General features: G+C 41.2%; 1 long non-coding RNA gene across 3 annotated transcripts in view; it reads right to left on the bottom strand.

Annotated features, from left to right (window-relative positions):
* Window positions 1-692: 692 nt before the first annotated feature.
* LOC111090962 overlaps window positions 693-16,269 on the bottom strand; it is a 36,254-nt gene continuing 20,677 nt past the window's right edge. The window contains exons 2-6 of one of the 3 annotated variants that reach the window (XR_005372956.1): window positions 15,486-15,587; window positions 15,213-15,341; window positions 3,413-3,533; window positions 1,124-3,180; window positions 693-746 (exon numbers count right to left, since the gene is read on the bottom strand). This is a non-coding gene — a long non-coding RNA (uncharacterized LOC111090962). Of the gene's footprint in view, window positions 747-1,123; window positions 3,181-3,412; window positions 3,534-6,194; window positions 6,415-15,212; window positions 15,342-15,485; window positions 15,588-16,269 lie in introns of those variants that run through there. The other 2 variants (XR_005372957.1, XR_005372958.1) reach the window with 2 other exon arrangements.

The raw sequence follows: 16,269 nt of genomic DNA, 5'->3' as shown, positions 1-16,269 counted from the left end.
AATAAAAAAAAAGAAAGTGAAAGATTATTATTAAAAAAAACTCAATTTCAAGCTTAACTACAACCTCCAAAAGCACCAAACCCAAAATCAAAATTCAATGATAATAGCCAATAAGGATGATAATTCTAGCAACCATTTATTTATTGAATCATTACTGCGTGTCTGGAATAGATACTTTTTATGCATGGTTTTATTTCATCCTCAGTACCCCTGTATGAGGTTGATACTTTCAATTAAATTTTATATGTAAGTAAAAAGCTTACCACATACCCTGGAATGTGGTGTATGTTTAATAACCAAAGCTTGCATGAATGTCTAATTAATAGATGACAAAATAAAGCTTCAGAAGCACCTAGAGCTGCACAAATAGTGAAAGATGCAGGCTATATTTGGATCCAGGCATGTTAAACTCCACAGCCTAAGATTGTATCTACTAAACTATATTGTGGCCCATTCCCACCCTGTGTCACAGAAGCCTGTGATTGTATAAAACCCAAGACATCCATCACATCCTAAGTCACTGTAGCCTTTTATTGATTCCCCTATGTAGTCTTCAGAGCTTGAAAATCACTCTTTTAAGATTCAACTAGTGGGATCCCTGGGTGGCGCAGCGGTTTGGCGCCTGCCTTTGGCCCAGGGCGCGATCCTGGAGACCCGGGATCGAATCCCACGTCGGGCTTCCGGTGCATGGAGCCTGCTTCTCCCTCTGCCTGTGTCTCTGCCTCTCTCTCTCTCTCACTGTGTGCCTATCATAAAAAAAAAAAAAAAGATTCAACTAGGACCTCAGAAATGTGATTGTGAACCTCCTCTTTTTCCAGGACTCCTTCTCCACACACACACACACACACACACACACACACACACACACACATATACACACACAAATAGTCCCCAAAACTCTGTATGTGCATCAGGAATGGTCTGAGCTGCGTTTCACAGACTCATATGGCCAATGGCTTCCTGCTTCCCAGACTTAAGTGGCTGGCCGGTGAAAAGAAACCATTCCCTGGCTCAGATAAGCCCAAGAAGCTACTTCAACTGAATCTATTTCACATTTTCCAGCATCTAGCAGTTCTGGGAGCTATAGGCCCCAGCTCTGTGCTTGACCCACATGCCTATTTACCTGAGCTCAAGAACTCAGAGGCAGCGTGTCCCTGGGGTCTTCAAACTCAGCCTGTTTGGGGTTTCTTCAGTTTAAGAGAACTGTCCGAGCAGAACTTCTTCAGTCAAGAAGATCCAAGGATAGTGTAGTCTTGCTACCACCACCATTGTCCCCTACTACTCTCGTTGTCAGTAGAGGAAACACTGTGGCCTGGCCCAGCAAAACATGGTAAGTTTTCAGAGATACATGCTCTTTAACTTGACATCAATTGATGAATGTACCAGATCCCCCAATAATTGAAAGTCGATTGATTAAGGAAGAACCCTCTATTTGCTTAGTTTCTAAATCAACTGTTCTCTTTCAACTCACATTAGAGTTACCATTTCTTTTCCTTAATTTCTGTACCAGAACTATATAGAGTGTCCAAAAAAGTGCAAAGTGCTTCTACATACACCATCCTATCTGACATAACAACTCTATGAATCCACTCTGTCATTGGCAAAGAAAATTGTCCATTTTCTTTTATAGACAAAGAAAATGAAATTCAAAATGGTCCATTGGCTTTCCAAATCCCTCAACTAGGGAATCACAAACCAAGATGGGCATTTACTAGTTGGGTTTCTTTTTTTATTCTGTTTCCTTTCTATTACAACCCATTGCATCTCTGATTCTCAACACTCCCTTTCAACTCTAATGTCTCTGATGATATTACATAAACCCCATTTTCATTCTTGCTTCACAGTCTCTAATCAATTTTCGGAAATTCATTTCTTCAACAAATACTTTTAGGATGCATGCTCAGTGTCATATTTTGAGCTGAGTAAGGGCATAAAAATGAGGAAGCTGGGCATGGCATCTCCCTTCATGCAGCTTTACAGTCTAGCATTATTGGCACAACTTCTCCAGAACTTAGCTGAAGATGCCAAAAGCATACCACCAAAAAGATATGGTTCAACCATATTCAAACATAGGGAACAAAGGACCTTTCATAAAAGGAAGTCGGGGTTTAATTCCTGAAAGTACTCATTAGAAAGAATCCTGAGTGCTTAGAGAAATGATTTAAGAGGCTAAAGTGAGCCATCTATAAAGGGAACACCTGGCCAGCCTTCTGTCTGCGAGAGTTGAGAAAGCTCATTAGAAGAACATTTTTATCTTACCTTTTTACCATGTGAAATTCTCAAACCGAGCCAGACATAAAAGCTTCTGGAGTCTGTGTTTTCATAACAACTATTCATAACAACAGTGCGAGCCAAATTCAGTCTGACTAATGCAGCTAAATCACTGTCTACACTAGGACACAGGCTCCAGGCCATTAGTATCTGGAGCCTTTGTCTATAGTCCATATCTCTAAATTTCACAGGGTTTCCATGTTCTCATTTGTAATGTGGGGACTGCAATAACCTGTCAAAAATAATTGTTAGGAAGAATCTTTGAGAAAATGTAATCAAATACACTGTGAAAACTCTTCTTATATAATCCCTCCTAGAGTCTCTGTCCTAAGATTTTCTTAAGCTCAAAAGAGCTACCATTTTTAGAGTAATAAGGAAGTCTCTGCCATCTGGTTTGAAGAATAAAATTTGCCTTTGCAAGAGTCTAGCATTCTTAGAGGGAGCTCTTTGGTACCTTTTGTTATGCAGACATTAGCTGAGCATTTATTCTTTATTTGTTTTTGAGAGGAAGATCTGAGTAAGATCACTCAGGTGATTGTCCAAGGATTTAACTGGCTTCAGCTGCAGTTTGATCCAGAGGCTCAGATAATAACATGCAGACTTGGTTTCCTCGCATCATTTAGCTCTGCCTCGTTCCTGGGTTGTCCTCAGACTCTAGTTTGTCTCTCTCCTTATAGAAAATGTCTGTTGCAACTCCAAGCCTCACATGACCAAATCCAGTAGTGGGCAGAAAACATTTCTTTCCAGGAATTCCAGAAAATATCTGCTCAAAGCTCACTGTCTCAGCTTAGATTGTGTGCCATTCTCGGAAGCAACTGCAGCCGGGAGGGATGATCAGCTCATGCCGCTGACTCAGGAGATGGAGCCAGTCGTTCCCAACCACAAAACTGAATGGGAAGGATGGCTTCCCTGGAGGAAATTTACCAAAAGAAGAAAGATTAAACTCTAGACTACAAGTGATAGATGTCCACTTATTTGGGAAAAGAGAAATTCCTACACACATCATTGTAACACAAGGTAGACTAAGACCAGCCAGGTAAAGATATGGGCAAAGGGCAAGAGGCAAAGGTCAGGGACCAGAGAAAGGCTGATTCTGAGAAGGATTCAGGAAAGTCTTGAGCACTAGTCTTGATTCTCCTACCAGCATAGTGGGAACTGGTCTCATTTCATCTTCAGGAGCCCTGGGTTCCAGCTGCTGCTCCTTCACCGGCCTGTCAATGCCATATACACCAACATAATTCTCCTCTATAGAAGTTCCTCACCTACCAAAAATAAATAAATAAATAAATTAAAAAAAAAAAAAAAAAAAAAAACCTTAAACTCTTAAGCCTCTCCAGTTCTAACCTTTAGGATTTTAGCTCTGACCTGCACTGTTGGTTTCCTCCTCTCTCTGCCCTCAGGTATCTGGATACCCATGTGTCCCTTACTCTGTGATAGATATGCTGGTCCTGTCCTCTTTGGGTTCTGTTCCATCTCCTGTCATCAACCAGCCTGACATTAACTGCTTTGGTGAGTAATGAAAGAATTTCTGATATGGGATTGTTATTTGCATTTTGACAGAAGTCATCTAGAGCTTGTGTTTTAACACAACAGATTTATTAGAGTAATGGAAATTTGAGTATTTTGCTTTTATTTTTTTAATAAATTTATTTTTTATTGGTGTTCAATTTACCAACATACAGAATAACACCCAGTGTTCATCCTGTCAAGTGCCCCCCTCAGTGCCCGTCACCCATTCACCCCCACTCTCGCCCTCCTCCCCTTCCACCACCCCTAGTTCGTTTCCCAGAGTTAGGAGTCTTTATGTTCTGTCTCCCTTTCTGATATTTCCCACACATTTCTTCTCCCTTCCCTTATATTCCCTTTCACTATTACTTATATTCCCCAAATGAATGAGAACATATAATGTTTGTCCTTCTCCGATTGACTTACTGTTGGTGGGAATGTGAACTGGTGCAGCCACTCTGGAAAACTGTGTGGAGGTTCCTCAAAGAGGTAAAAATAGACCTGCCCTACAACCCAGCAATTGCACTGTTGGGGATTTACCCCAAAGATACAGAGTATTTTGCTTTTAATCAAGTGGGCCATGGTTTCTTTCTGAAACCATCCATGAACTTGGCTGCCTTCACTACAGTTAGCAGTAGAATAATTAAGGAAACCAGACTTAGAGAAGCCAACTTTCAGACTTTAATACTTATATTACATAGATGACAACAAACATATTAAAGAATTTTTTGTGCAGGCATTTGTAATTCCACTTTGACATAAGAGCTCTGAGTCCTCTCTAAAGTCATTTCCCTAAAGCAAGCATGAGACATTGTGAATTTTGAGGTTGTGCTTAAACAGTGGTACACAGTCTCATGTGGCTCAGAAGAAACATGAAAGAGCTGCCCTATGGAAAGAACTGATGTCTCTGGTCAACATCCCTCAAGAACTGATGTCTCCTCTGCCAACAGCCATCTGAGTGAGCTTCTTCCTCAGAGGAAGAGGATCTTCCTCCAGTAGAGCCTTGAAATAAGAGCACAGCTCTGACTAACACCTCTAAGACCCTGAGCCAGTTAAGCTATGTCTGGATTCTTGACCTGAAGAAACAATAGGATAATAACCATCCTTTACTTTAAGCCACTAAGTTTTAGGGTAATTTGTTATACAATAAGAAAAATTCCTATAATAACCAATCAAAGATGCCTTTCAGAATCCAACTTTAAAAAAAAAAAAAAAAAACTTTTCCTTCTTCCCCTATACCTGTCCCTCATGCTACAAATCACTTCTGGGCCTTTGTTATTCTTGAAAAGTCTACTATTTTTCAGGCAATGTACTGGCCTAGAGAATTAAACCCAGAATTGATCATTTCCATGAAATGTACTCTTTCCAAAAAATTGTATAGGCACCCAAATCTCAGAAAGGTTTTTTCCCATTAAAAATGTAGTCCCTGGGAAGTTGTGATTAAATACTTTTATATTTTAACATTTATATCTCTAACATATATATGTTTTATATATTATACATATAGTTCCCACAGGATTCTGTTTGCTGTCATCTCATTTCAGATAAACACACATTTCATATTAAGAAGCCTAGACTATAAGAAGAACAAAGTCCATTCAAATGCCCTAAACCAGCTGGCAGGTGAAAGCATATGAACCACCTCCCAAGAGATCATTTGGGGTCATTAGCTGACATTTTTAACAAACTTCACCTATTCATCATGTTCTTCCACAAGCCCCAGCATGACCATCACTGGTAAGCGGCTTCAGTTGCTAAAAAGCAGGGGGTCCAGCACTTAGGAAGGGACCCCATGGGGACTCTTAATTCTGAAAGGTCACAACTGCTGCTGGAAGAAGAGACACCATTGTCACTGGCAGGCACTCTATTAATATTCCATCAAAGTCCTCTAAGGCTTCTCTCTGTGTCTGACTCCCTCATTGGTTTCATATTAGATGTTAGACGGCTCACTTCAGCTTTCAAATTCCAGTGGATTTTTTAGTCAAATCAACCCTAAAACAGTTTTTATGTATCTGTTTGTTAGGGAGGGGAATTGGGGAGAAGGGAGAGACCGAAAATGACTAAAACACAGAGGTTGTTGCCTCAAGGACAGAGACTGTACAGAACTGAATAAAGAGTTTCAGCAATAGTTCAACAATGACCTCCAAAGGCACTGAAGTAGGAAGCTGAAGACCTAGAGTCTTAATTTCAGCTGGGCCCCCAGACATCACGTGTTCGTGGGCAAGTTACTTCCTCTCTCTGCCTCAGTTTTCTCATCTGTACAGGAAAAAATTGGGGCTGGATTGGGGATGGTGAAGTAGACAGAATTCTAGGATGGCCTCCCAAGATTCCCATCCCTCAATGGCAAGATCATGGGGAAAGTCACAGATCATAGGAGAACATTCCTTGGACCAAATCAAAGATGGAAGAGCCCCTACCTTTCCACCAAGTGCTCATCAGTTTTCCACAAATCTAAAAAATCGGAGTAGCAAGAAACTCAGACTCAGGATGCCCTCTCTGATATCATGGGAAGAGCATAGAAAGCTAATCAGACCAGGGTTCAAATCCTGACTCTGCCACTAACTGTGAGATCACAAAGTACTCTATTCTTTGGAGTCCCAGTCTCATCTATAATAATGATACCCACCTACAACTGACACAACAGCACTCATGGCAACACCCAACAGATGCTTAATAATGAACAGAAATAACAAAGACTGAACCTGCACTGTGGCATGGAACACACACTGGAGTGGTGGCCACAAGCCCTACTGGGCCTACAGGCTGCTGTAGACAACAGTTAAGACCCTGGACTCTGCAGCCAGACTTCCTTGGTTAGAATCCTAACTCCACCATTTACTAACTGTGGGGGAGCACTTCAATTTTATAAGTTACATGAACTTCAAAGTTACTTGAACATGCCATATCTTGGTGTTCCTCTCTATAAAATAACGACCATATTAATAGTCCCTCATTCATAACGCTGTTGTGAGAATTAAATGAGTTCAAAAGATGTGAAACACCAAAACCATATCTGACATGTAGTTCATACTCAATAAACATTAGTGATTATCATTATTATTCATTCATTCCACCTACATTTGTTGACAATAAAGGTTCCAAAAGCTATGTTAGGTGCCAGAACTACAAAAATGTGTATGTCAGGCTGCTCAATGGAGGATCTCAACAAAAGCAAATAAATAGATTTTTTTATATTTCATTTATTTATTTGAGAGAAAGAGCACATGCACAGGCAAGAGCAAGGGGAGAGGGGCAGAGGCAGAGGGAGAAGCAGACCTCCCGCTGAGCAGAGATTCCCAAGTTGGGGCTCCATCCCAGGACCCTGCGATCATGACCTGAGCCAAAAGCAGACACTTAATTGACTGAGCCACCCAGGTGCCCCTAGATTTTTTAAATTACAAAATGAAATCATAATTACAGCAACAAAAGAATTGAAATACTATGGGATCCCAGAAGAGGGCACCTAACATTGGAAGAAGAAAGGAAGTCATCCTAGAGAAGGGAATATTTTAATTGTACCTTACTTTGATAAGTCATGTAAAAAAAGAAAACCAAAGAGAACTGGGGAGGGGTCATAGCTGTCGAAAACTAAAAATAGTCATACCTTAGAAACATCATGCTGAGTGAAAAAAAAATTTATAACACTATACAATTTCTGTAATATGACTTTCATACAAAATGACAACCTACATTTTGCAAAAATACATACAAAAAAATAAAAAAAATCTCATGAGATATACTGAATGGGAGTGGAGAGACAAAATTTAAGAGCATGAATAAAATTTAAAGAGAGAGAAAACAAGATCATGAACACCCAATGGTGATGATGTATCAGCAGCCAGAAGTGGGAATTAGGGAGTAAGGACCAAATAAAATGTGGGGAAATTTGCTGATGATATATTCCACCTGAAATTCTGGAAGGGTCAGATCACTTACTGTTGGTAAAATAAGATATCAGGTTATTGATCTGAATTCTCAGAAGTAGTGTTACAAGCAGTGTACACATGTACACACACGTACAGACACACAAGTTTAAATGTGAAGAGGAGCACAAGCCCACCTGGGCCAATAGGAAAGGGGTAAATCAGGCCTGTACTAACCTACCTGACCCTCTTATACAGTAAGAAACAGGTACCCCTTCCCCTGGACAAACTCAGTAGTAATAGGGCCAGCAAGCAGAGCACAAGCTGGATTTTGGCGCCACGAATGCCCTCAGCAGGGTACCCTTGTGCAGGATACAAGTGCACAACCCTACCAGGTAGTCCTACAGATCAAACCTTTAGGAAAAAACTGAACAGCCCTAAACCACACAAAAAAAAATCAAAGGTGCAGGTGGTGAGAGCACCCTCTCTTGGCAAGTCCAGGAGTGCTGAGCCTCAGAGCAGGAAAGTGGCCAATGTCAGCCTCCCACATTACTGCATTTTCTGGGCTTGGGAAAGACCATCTCTTGCAAAATGAGATGACATCTCATCATCGTCATCAGATGGAATGTTTACAGTGCGCTCTAGGAATGCCCAAGTCAACACACGACTCTAACTTCAAATTATTTTCCCTCTGGCCAACGTGATTTAACCCAAACACTGCCTTTCTTTCTCTGGCCAAGGATCTTTATGGAGAAGTTACACCTACATTCCAAACTTTGAAGAATGGTGGGATGTTGGAAAGCGGCAGAGGGAGAAGAAGGTAAGAGAGGATGGGATATGAAGGGATTAAAGGAGTAACCAACCCAAAGTGAGAAAAAAAAAAACAAATCATAATCCAATCTTTAGTTGGTATAAAGAATTCAAAATCTGAAAAGGGAGACGTCTGGGTGGCTCAGTAGTTGAGCGTCTGCCTTTGGCTCAGGGTGTGATCCCAGAGTCCAAAACAGAGTCCTGCATTGGGCTCTCTGCGAGGAGCCTGCTTCTCCCTCTGCCTATGTGTCTGCCTCTCTCTGTGTGCCTCTCATGAATAAATAAACAAAATCTTTAAAAAATAAAAATAGAAAAAATAAAAATCTGAAAAGGAATTTCATATCCATAAGTTAATGGGATCTTCACAACAACCTTGTAGAATTGGTATTAAAATCATTAGTGGTGCTGGAAGAGGAAGAAGAGCCATTGTGAGGGGAGGGATGGGAGAGCTGGAGTCTCAAGGTAGGGAGGCCAGCTCTTTACCAGAGAAAAAAGTATGTTTAACTGTAGAAGCACATGGCAGGCAATCAGGCATCAGTAGTAGGGTCATAGACTCTGAAGACAAATGGATCTGGATTCCAGCCACCTAGAGGGGATTTGGAAAGTCCATTAACCATTTTAATCTCATTTCTTTATTTGCAAAAGGGGATGTAATAATACCTGCATCATAGAGTTATTATGAGGGATAAATTTACAAAGTGCTTAACAAAAAATGGCTATCACATAGTAACTGATAAATAGAAGCTACTGTTCATTCACGTATTCAAATAATATTACTGAGTGTTTTTGTGAGTCAATCCCTGATCCAAGCGCAGGGCCCAATGTTCAGCAAAAAAACAGACATGGTAATTGTCTTCATTAAACAGTCTTACGGAGTACATAGGCATATAGTTAGAAACAGGTACCCCTGTTTCTAAAATAAAATTTAAAAAAGAAAAAGAAAAGAAAAAAATAAAAAGCACTTCCACAATTTTCCTCCACCAAATCTTACCTGCCTGCCTGATTCTCTGTCCATATACTCCTACCATCCATCCCATGCTTATGTTCCTATGCAAAGTGAACCCCTCTGTTTACACACCAAACCCCATATCTTTTTGCTGAGTCAAGAATATTATTCTTTGATGTTGGCAAATCAAACTCCAATAAAAAAAAATATACAGGAAAAAAAGAATTAAAAGAATAATTACCAAAATAGATATTAATTGTGAACTATTCTATCTATCCTACCATCGTTGTACTGTCTCTCATATCTCATTTCCTTCCTTCCTTAGCTTAACTTCCATAGTCAGTCATCATTGCAATCCTCTGGGAACACATCTTTGGCTCCCTTGTCGCCCTCTTGCTTTGCCATATTCACTTGGTTAAAGTGTAGCTCTAATTCAATCCAATCCATTGGCCATTTTGCAGTGTTACCCATTCAACTAACAGACAAAAAACAGGCTACCATGTTGGCTGGTCTCACTTTATCCTCTTTCCATCCCAAAGCCCCATTTGCTATCTGGCAACCACACTATATTCCTCAGTCCATCCACTCTCTCAGCCAGCTATTTCATCTTAATCTCTTCTCTCCTCAAACCTTTAACATTACTGCCTCATCTTTAGTCACAGCTAAAGAATCTGGTTATTTCACAGAAAAAAATAAAAAGCACTTCCACAATTTTCCTCCACCAAATCTTACCTGCCTGCCTGATTCTCTGTCCATATACTCCTACCATTCCCTCCCATGCTTATGCTCCTATGCAAAGTGAACCCCTCTGTTTGCACACCAAACCCCATATCTTTTTGCTGAGTCAAGAATATTATTCTTTATAAAAAACAGTTAAAGGGAATAAAGGGGAAAGGAGAAACAATGAGTGGGAAATATCAGAAAGGGAGACAGAACATGAGAGACTCCTAACTCTGGGAAACGAACAAGGGATGGTAGAAAGGGAGGTGGGCGGGGGGTGGGGTACTGAGTGACGGGTACTGAGGGGGGCACTGGGTGGGATGAGCCTGGGTGTTGTGCTATATGTTGTCAAATTGAACTCCAATAAAAAAATTTTTTAATAAAAATTAATTATTTTTTTAAAAAAGAATATTATTCTTTGATGTTGGCAGATTGAACTCCAATAAAAAAAATACAGGAAAAAAAAAGAATATTATTCTTTGCATTTTCTCCTCCCTCTCTTAATATGTTAAGTGAAGTATTATAGCCACAGAGAAGACCATGCCTTATATCAGTTCATAGGGCCACTGGGAAATGAAAACACATTTATTAAAATTGAACTTGATATAGCCCTCCCCTTTGGAGCACAATTATCTAAAAATTTAGTGTCTTGATTGGCCTGGGAATTTTGTATTCAAACCAGTAGAATTTCCACATTTGCTGGGCACTAAACTGTATGCAATGTACTCTATTCTGTTGAGACATGGGTGTAAAGATAAAAATAAGAAAATAATTTCTTGATTTCTTCAATAATTTCTTCATTTTCGAAGCTTATTATGTGTTGAACTAAGAGCTTTATAACAAGTATATCATTTAATCCTTACAGCAACTCTGAAACACGTCCACATTATGACTAGGAGCTGGGTTAGCTCATCTTCCTCAGGCTCCAGACAAATAAATATCACAGTGGAAATTCCACTCCAAGTCCCTCTGACTCGGTGTGTCCTTAACCAGTGTGTCAGACCAGCTTCAGTTAAGAAGAATAAGAAGTTAAGAGGGGGTAAAATTCAGACTCACCCTTGTTCCCAGGAGCTGAGATTTTCAACAGAAAAACAACTAATTATTTTTGCTTAACATTGATCCCTGTAATCATAGATGTTAAGCAAAATTTTATCCTCTATTGAATAAGGTATTTGAATTATGTTTGAATTATAAGTAAAGTTTAAAAGACTAAAAAAAAAAGTTTAAAAGACTGATATATAAGACAAAGGGAATTCCAAGGGGAAGAGATTTTATCTGAAAAATCTTGAATCAACTAAGGGAACAATCTTCATCTGTACAAGACTCTGAAGGTACATTAAGATCCTCACTCTCCAGAAGAGATCAATAACTATACCCCACAGGAGGACCTTCACACTGAACTTCCACACATGCCATCTGTTTGGAATTATTAAAGGAATAAAGTCAGCATCAGCCCCTGAAGTTCTCCCTTTGGCCTGAACACCTCCCTTTCCTTATGTTAAGATCAGAACTTCCAGACAGATAATCAACGGGTTAACAACTTGCATCTAAAAGCTAAAAGCCCCTAGGAAAATTGCAATCTATAAATCACACTTCACTCTATCGATTCACTCCCTTCACTTCCTTCTAACCCAGCTGAGAGCAACTGTACAGCTGATGTACAGAGTATTGATGGGGAGAAGGCTGGGGAAGGAAGAGGAAGAGGTAAGTAGCTGGAGTAGACCCCAAGGGGTGGGTCTGAGTCAAGTCCTGAGGCCTAGCTGTCTGTTCATAAGAGCTCAGACACAGGAAAGGGTAAGACCAATGGTAGGAAGAAGGAGTCATTACAAAGAACTGAAACCCAACTCAAACTGACCTAAGCAAATTAGGGGATTGATTGGATCATGTCCCTGAACTAAATGGTAGTAGCTAAATGTACAGGCTCTGTCACCACTTTGTCTGACTTCAGATCTCTGCTCAAATACTTCCTCACTGTAGGACTTTGGGCATGTTACTTAACTTCTCTGGGCCTCACCTCCCTCATCTGGGTAAAGGCATGGTGATAAAAATCATGCCTACTTCATAGATTCGGTATGGGGAGTAAGTCAACACAAGTGTTATGGGTTTAATTATGCATCCTCCCCCCCTCAAAAAAAAAAAAGATACACTGAAGTAATAACTAAGCCTCAGTATCTCATTTGGAAATAGGATATTTGCAAATGTAGTCAGTCCAGATAAGGTCATACCAGAGTAGAGCAGACCCTTTATCCTTATAGGAAAGAAGAGATACTAGGAGACACAAGGGGAGAGCACCAGGGGCTGATGGAGGCAGAGACGGAAGTGTGGCAGCTGCCAGGCAAGGGACACCTGGGGCTACCAGAACCTGTAGGAGGCAAGGAAGGATTCTCTCCTACAGCTCTCAGAGGTGGCCTTATTAGTCTGACTGGGCTGTCATAATAAAATACCACAGACTAGGCAGCTAGAATGGCAGAAATTTATTTTCTGACAATTTGGAGGCTAGAAGGTCCAGAAGAGTCAGTTTCTAGTGAGAGCTCTCCCCACTTGCAGATGGCCAACTTCTCACCGTGTCCTCATATGGCAGAGAGAGTGCTAGAGAGCTCTCTGATGTCTCTTCTTATAATATAGACACTAAAACTGTCAAGTCAAGGCCCAACCCTATGATTTTAACTACCACAATTATTTCCTTCTAAGCCCTATTTCCAAATACAGTCACACTGAGGGTTAATGGTTCAACATATAAATTGTTGACAACACCTTGAATCTGAAATCTTTAGCCTCCAGAGCTGTGCATTTCTGTTGTTTTAAACTGCCTGGTTCATAGTATATGGTGATGGCAGCCTTAGGACATGGTTAGATCATGTAAAATGCTTGCACCAGTGCTGGTAGATAGTATTTAAGATGTGTCAGGTGTTAACGTTGCAACTCAGGCACTCAATATTCAATCCAGGTCCTCGAGCAGTGGCATCAGGACTTTTTTGCTCTTCATCTCTGGTGTTGCTTTCCTCTGCACTGGCTTACCCCCAGGGGCTCTCAGGCTGACTCACTCTCCTGCTGTCCCTGGGAACTCGAGCCTTCTGTGCCACCACCACCCTAGCAGTCCCAGCAAAAAGGCACATCTCTTTCTGAGTGATGGGGGGCCGGCTGCAGGGGGGAGAGGAGTCCTGGGACTGAATCTCATTGACCTGGATGAAGCCACATGCCCACCCCTGAACCAATCATGACAGCCGGAGGGTGGTGCTTCAGCCAGACAAACCCTACCCCTCAGCCACCACTGGAGTCTACTCCACTTGAACCACGTAGACTCAGAATGGAGAGAGTGGTTTGGAAGTGGAGAATCAGGTTGCTAGTGCCAGAAGGTACCAGAATGTGGAGGAGGCATAGACAACAGATAATCATTATGTGGATTTCAGCAAACTGAAGTTTATAAACATCCCTGAAGTTTTCCTTATGTTTGTGGTACTATGCTGGTAAGAATTGCTAGGAATAAACAACAGAAACCAGGATTAATTAATTTAAACAGAAAATGAATTTTCTGGAGTCTCTGGTAGCTTAGAAAGCTGTGAGGGAGCCTGCAGAATCAGCCTTGGGCAGGAGTGAGCACTGCCAATACTGGCCAGGGTCTTGCCTGTGTTGTCCCAGTCAGAGGACAAGGAATATGGATTTCTTCATCCCTCACCTGGCTTCTGTGCAAGAAGCAGGACTCTTCCACCCACATATTTAGGATTTCCCCCACCAACCCAAACAAGTAGAGTGTCTGGATGTTGAGTTGACAAAGGGAAAGATTCACTATTGTTTTCTGCTTAATGACAGCAAGGAAGTGGTCATGAATCAGACCAAGCATTTGAGTCTTCCAGAATGGGTGGTCCAGATAGGGACAGACTTCTTTAGAACTAACCAACAGTCAAGTCTGAGTGCAACACCAGACCCAGAGAGTGAGATGCTTTGGCTGAGAGAACCAGAGGAACCTGCGTAAGAGAAGTGGCAGCAAGACAACAAGGGTTGTTTTGACTGGAGCAGAAGAGCAGGAGTCAGGGTAGAAAAAAGAATTCTAGAAGAAGCAACAGCATGAGTGCAGACCTGGAGAACAGTAAAATCAGGCGAATAAAACAGGGAAGACTTTTTTGAATTCAGGAAATTTGTTTTTTTCAGCAGCATCTCAGTGCCTCAAAGATTATCTTTAAAAACAGCTGTTACCCAACAACTACTTAGGGCTTGAAATAAAGGAAAACATTCCCACGCCAATTCTGCACTCAAAATAGAAGCTGAAGAGACACAGAAATACTCAGGCCACTATGACAGCCTGAGTCGAAGCTTTTTATGGAACAAAGAGCTCCGTGGGCGCCTGAAGGCCTCACTCCTCCTCCTCACACAACTGTTGTCGCCCCTGAGCGCCCAGTGTCGGGGTGGTGGGGAGGGAGCAAGGGCGAGCAGCCATCTGGAGACAGCACCAGCCTCCAGTTCCCCTGCGCTCATGCCAGCATACTCTTCCCAGGAACAATGGTGATCCTAAAAATAATAAACGTTGTCTCCAGCATTTACTGAGTGCTTAACTGGGCTGGAGCCATTCTGAGAGCTTCACTCAGGTGATAGCATCGACAGCAACCCTATTTAGCAGGTGCTGCTCTAATCTCCATTGTACAGATGAAGAAACTGAGGCAGAGAGAAGTTAAGTCACGGGCCAGCCACTTAGAGAATCCCATCAATCTGCCTCACACTGCACCAAAGAATGCTAACTGAAATCTCTGCAATGCAGTAGACTTTTCTAAGGCTGAGGGCGGGGAGGGGCCTGGGTGGGGGAAGGCCAAGCGCTGAAGGCTGCTGAATACTTGCAACCTGCCAGGTTTTGTGCTGAGAACTCTACAAGTCTAGAAAATACAAACAAAATCTATTCAGTAAATGTACGACAATGTGAATAATGTAATGCCACTGAAGCTTGCATTTATAAATGGTTACAATGGTACATTTAATGTTATATATATTTTACTGCCATAAAAAAAAAATAATCTGTTCAGGTAATAGTATGTGGCAGGCTGATGCTCTGGAGGCATTAGTTCATTTTATCCTCCCAGCAGCCCTGGGAGGCAGGTGCCATTTACCATCCTCAGCAGACAAATGGAGAAATGGAGATTCCCAGAGGGTCCCGGAAGAAATGGAGGAGTCCCCGTGGTCAGGATCATGCAGCTGGTCCACGCTTTCATTTCCATTAGCCTCTGCTGCAGGTGGTACTGTAAGTAGTGATATTATGAGTTCTGTTAGTATTAATTACTATTATTTGTTATTGATAGTATTATTAAAAATGATATTAGTACTAATACTCTTATAGTACAGTAGCCCCCCGTTTCCCCACCACTTTCCATAGTTTCAGTTACCTGTGGTCAGGCAGCAGATGATCCTTCTGACACATCATGAAAAGGTCAGTAGTAGACTGATGTTACGTCATGTCTATGTCATTGACCTCACTTCATCTCATCCTGTAGGCATTTTATCATCCCACATCATCACAAGAAGAAGGGTGAGTACAGCACAAGTGAGATATTTTCAGAGAAAGAGAGCAAATCCATATTCTTATAACACTATGTAGTATATTACTGTGATTGTGTTATTTTATTATCGGTTATTGTGACTCTCTTACTGTGCCTAATTTATAAATTAAACTTTATCATATGTATGTACATATAGGAAAAACAGTATACATAGGATTTAGGATTATCCGAGGTCTCTGGCCTCAAATGGAGGAACGGCTGCTATTAGCATAGGCCCTAAAAGCAGCCAACGTGGTTTTGAATCACAAGTATACCATCTATTAGCTGTGTGATCATGGGCAAGTTAGTTGACTTCTCTGGCCCTGTTTGATCATTTTTAAAAGAGGGATAATAGCAGCACTTCTTTGATAGCATTGTCCAGTGGACTGAAATTGGGTTATTGGTCAAAAGTGTTTAAAGCAGGGGCAGTTGGGTGGCTCAGCTGGTTAAGCATCCAATTATTTATGTTCAGGTCATGATCTCAAGGTTGTGAGATGGAGCCTTGTTTTGGGGTCTGCACCCAGTGCAGAGGTGCATAAATTTCTCTCTTTTGCCCTCTTACTCTGCCCCTCCCCTCTCCCTCACTTAAAAAAAAAAAAAAAAAAGTGCTTAAAGCAGTACCTGGTGGGCA

Source organism: Canis lupus, chromosome 18, assembly GCF_011100685.1.
Source record: "Canis lupus familiaris isolate Mischka breed German Shepherd chromosome 18, alternate assembly UU_Cfam_GSD_1.0, whole genome shotgun sequence".
Lineage (NCBI taxonomy): Eukaryota > Metazoa > Chordata > Mammalia > Carnivora > Canidae > Canis > Canis lupus.
This window is presented reverse-complemented; position numbering and strand designations above follow the sequence as displayed.